Genomic DNA, 5,064 nt, shown 5'->3' on the forward strand with positions numbered 1-5,064 from the left:
AGCCCAATTCTCTGCAGCCGAAATCTCTGCAGCCGAAATCTCTGCAGCCCAAATCTCTGACCCTAAGAGAAGACTAAGACATTTATACCATGGGGGTAGTGGTAAAAGCTTTGGCTGTTAGATGCTTTGTGAGGCATTCTATTTACATATGGAAGTGGATTTCTGCCACACTGCCAGACTGTTGTCTGCCTGGAGAAATTACAGGAAGGCATGGTACCTTTCAGAGCCAAAGGCCATGTTTATGTTATGGCATTTGTGGCGGACACTTCAAAAGGAGAGACAGGAAAGATGCCAGGAAGACACCCTGCTTATGAAAGGAGCCCACAGCACATGATCCCGAGCTGCATGAGCTGTCCGGTCGTGAAGGGGCTTCCACTTTGCATAACAGAGGCTCCCAACAAAGAACGGTTACTTTATACTCATTAAAGGAAGAATCCACCTCAAAGATACACATGATCAAACACAGAATTTTCTTCATGATACATGCACTCTGACCCAAACCTTGCAATTCTAAACACAGAGTGCCAAACACAGGCACACCCCAATTTCATACAAGAAATACTACTAGATCAAAAACCACAGATTAATTCCAACACAGTGACACTGGAAGATTTCAGTACTCTACTTCCACCAATAGATGGGTCACTTGGACAAAATCTAGAGAAATACTAGAGTTAAATGACATAAAAAATCAAATGGACCTAACAGGTATGTACAGAACATTTCACTTCAAATATTCAAACTCAAATATTGAAGAATGCACTTTCTTCTCAGCAGCCCATGGAACTTTCCTCTAAAATTTACCACATATCAGGGTACAAAACGAGTCTCAAAAACATAGGGAACTTGAAATAACACCTTGTATTCTATCTGATTGCATGGAATAAAGCTGGACGTCAAGAGCAATAGAAACTACAATACACTGTTCAATGATAGTTTGGTCAAGGAAAAAAATCAATAAAGTAAGTTAAAAATTCCTAGAATTGAATGAAAATGAAAACACAACATACAAAACTCTGAGATACAATGAAGACATTCCTAGGAGGAAACTTTATAGTGTAAGTGTTTACAAAAAACACGAGAGCTCTCAAACTACTGAGCTAATGATACACTTGAAGGCCTTGGAAAAACAAGAAAAAGCAATCTCCTAAAACAGTAGACAGGAAAAGAATAAAAATCAGGGCTGAAAATAATGAAATAGAAACAAATAAACAAGCAAAAAACAATATAAGGCAGACATAATAGCACATCCCTTTAATAAGCCGGGTGTGGTGGCTCGCGTCTTTAATCTCAGCACTTGGGAGGCAGAGGCAGGCAGATCTTTGTGAGTTCGAAGCCAGCCTGGTCTACATAGTGAGTTCCAGGACAGCTGGGACTACAGGGAGACCCTGTCTCAAAACCACCAACCCCTCCAACATTTTATATATATACATATATATGTATATATATATATGCATTTATAAATGTATGTATATGTAACAATGATAATTAAAGAAGAGGACAAGACATTGTGAGGGAGTAGGAGGGAATTGCGCGAGTCAGCGTGGGACTAGGAGGGGTGGAAATAATGCAAATACAATATTCATGTATGAAACTTTCAAAAAAAATTTTTAAATATTTATGCTGGATAGTTTTAGTTGTCAACTTGCCACACCTGGTTGAGGGAGCCTCAATTGGGAAATTGCCTCCATTGGACTTTCCTGTGGCCATGTCTGTGAGGCATTTTCTTGACTCCAACAGTGATGTGCCAGGACCCAGTTCACTGTGGGTGATGCTATCCCTGGGCAGGTTTTCCTGCATTGTATAAGAAAGCAGGCTGAGCACAGGCCAGAGGAGCAAGCCAGTAGGCAGCATACCTTCATGGTCTGTGTTCCAGGTTCCTGCCCTGAGTTCCTACCTTGGGCTCTCTCAGTGATGAACTGTGACTCTGGGGGTGTAAGCCAAATAAACCCTTTCCTTCCCAAGTTGATATTGGTCAGAGTGTTTAGTCACAGCAATAGAGAAGCAAACTAAAACAGTGTTCGACTTCCTTAGCTAACAGAAATGCAGATTAAAATTACTTTAAGATCCATCTCACCCTAATCAGAATGACCATCATCAGGAATACGACAACAAATGCTGATGTGATATGGTACCCCTTATATGCTGTTGGTGGGAGTATAAACTATATAGCTACTGTGAAAATCAGTTTAGAGGTTTCTCCCAAATCACAAAATGGAATTATCAAAAGACCCGACCATATTACTGTTGGACATATACCCAAAGGACTCTATTCCCAATTACAGAGATACTTGCACATCCATATTCATTGCTGCTCACAATGGCAAGGAAATGGAAACAGCCTAGATGTCCATCAGCTGATTAATGAAAATGTAGTACATGTTCACAATGGAATTTTATTCACATGTTAAGGAAAGATGAAATTATCAATTTTACAGGTAAATAGATGGAGCTGGAAAAAATATACTGAGTGAGGTCACTCAGGCCCAGAAAGACAAATGTCATGTATTCTCTTTCATTTGAGGATCCTAGCTTTGAACCTTTTGTTTTGTATTTTTAACCTGGAATACATATGGAAGCCTACATAGGGTAGACTCTTAAGGGAGAGGTGATAGTAAAATACAGGTAAAATAAATAGGGAATGAGGGAATGCTGGGAGCAAAACTGTTTGAGCTTGGAGACTGGTGGGGAATGGGAAAATAAGGTGTTGGTAGAAGGCTTAACTAAAATGAGGGGCACATGAAAAAGGCTACATGGAAACCTATGATCTTCCAGCTCAAGAAAAGTTCAATTAGAAGGGATAGCAAAATACAGGTGACTTGAAACAAGATGGGGGATATACTCAGGGTTAAAGTTTTAAGTTCTAATTGGGTATCCTAGTTAGCTTTCTGTTGCTGTGATAAACTACTCTGACCAAAAGCAACTTGGGAATTCAAGGCAGAACTCAAGCAGGACAGGAACTTGAACAGGGCAGGCAAGTGAAGCAGAAACCATAGAGGGAATTCTGCTTACTGGCTTTCTCCACAAGCTCACATTCAGAAACCTTTCTTATACACCCCAAGGCTTACCTGCCTGGGGCTGGTACTGCCCAAAGTGAGCAATCAAGAAAATACCCCACAAATATGCCCACAGGCAAATGTAATGGAGGAAATCCCTGAATCACCTTCTTCCAAGGTGTGCAAAGTTGACAACCAAGATTAGCCATCACATACAGGGACAAGATTAACTATCAAATAAGGGGACAAGATTAGCCATCACATAGGGGGATTGGGGAGAGGAAAGGGTAGGTATAATATATATCATTATGTATAAAAGAAGTATGATGCTCTGTTGGGGTCCTCTGTTATGCAAGTAGAAGTCTCTTCACGTCCGGATAGCTCACGAGCTCGGAAACCATGTGCTGCAGATTCCTTTCATAGCAGAGTGCCTTCCTGGCATCCTCCCTGACTCTTCTTTTAAAGTGCTCGCCACAAATACATGCCCTCCGGCACAGAAGCTACCAGTTTTTAATCAGGCATTGTCTGATAGCCTGATAGAAACCCACGGCCCTATGTAAATGAGGCATCCTAAAAGTACCTATCAGCTAAGGCTTCTTCTACTGTCGCTACACTATAAATAATCCTAGTTTTACCCCAATAAAGTTGGAGCTGGAGCTGAATTACTGAGATCTGAGCTGAGTCACTTGTCTGAAGCTGTAACACTAAATCCTGTGATCCAGTCTCCCCGGGGGGTGCTATCCTTCCATCATCGACTCACGAAGACCCTGCTTTCGCCGTTTCTCGCACCTCCCCTCGTGACCTGGTGGCCAACAGGTCTCGAACTTAGAGAAAGAGGGCATGGTGGAAATTGAAACGGAACTCAACCGGGCAGCTGACAGCGGTCCTAGAGCCGCCGGCTCCGGTAGCAGAGACCCACGGCAACGCGGTGTGCGAAACCCGTGCACCCCAGCGGCGGAGAGCCAGGGGCCCGAACAGCAGACGCGGCCCGCAGGACCCGCTGCACTCTAACGACATGTGGGAGACCAGCACCATGCCCAGTAGCTGGCACCCCGAGATCCCCGCACACCCATATCTGGTGCCCAACGTGAGAGCCTCTGAACTTTGCGCCAGCCAGCAGCTGGTGCCCCCGGAAACGCAGAATTTGTGAGTGCCTCTCCCACCAGGAGAGAAGCAAAAATCTTTTTTTCTTTCTTTCATCTCCCATCAGGAGACTAAAAAGGCAGCTGTACCCCTAAGCCTCACCACTCATGGGGCCTGGCAAATCTCTCTTTTGTCTCCCATCAGGAGAATAAAAAAATAGCTGCACCCCCAAGCCACCCCACTAGTGGGGCCTGGCCGTTTTCTCTTTTCTCTTTTCTCAGAGCATTTGAGCCACACCTACACCAGTTCAGTGAAAATTCAAATTAGCTAGTCCCTGCCAGAACACCTAGGAATTCAGGGTGGTTCGTGGTTAGACAAAAGATTTAAAGTGAAACTTTTTTCCTGTAGCCTAAGGGCCGGTAACCTGCAAAAGCAGCTTTTAGACAAAAGATTTAAAACAAGTGATTTTTTTCTATAGTTTAAAACTCCTCCCTGTCAGAGCAGTGCCAAGTTACTGCAAAACATTTAACTTCTTCTCTTTACAATGGGAAACTCAGAATCACGTCAAAAGAAAAGACAAATTCGTTCCCTTAAAATCCTACTTAAAACCAGAGGATTAAAAATTTCTAAAGAGGAAAGCTTAAAATTTTGGAATGAGGTGCATGGGTTTGCACCCTGGATCTTATCAACAGACACATCTGATCCAGAGGTGTGGAACTTTCTTTCACATTTAGCATATAAGAAAGAAAGCCAAGAAAAGCATAATTTTCCTCTCCTTCCAATAATGGCAGCCATCCAGCAGTGTTTAAAAAACCCACCTAAAATTGAGAAAAATTTACAAAGGCCAGAGAGTAATAAAAGGGAGGTTTTAGATGACAAAAAAGACCCTAAAAATTGCCCAGTAGCTGATTCAATAAGCCCAGATACTAAAGCCCAAATTTCAAAAGCTTCCAAAGATTCTCAGGTAAATTCCCCTCCTCCTCCT

Source organism: Nannospalax galili, unplaced genomic scaffold, assembly GCF_000622305.1.
Source record: "Nannospalax galili isolate Female #2095 unplaced genomic scaffold, S.galili_v1.0 scaffold880, whole genome shotgun sequence".
Lineage (NCBI taxonomy): Eukaryota > Metazoa > Chordata > Mammalia > Rodentia > Spalacidae > Nannospalax > Nannospalax galili.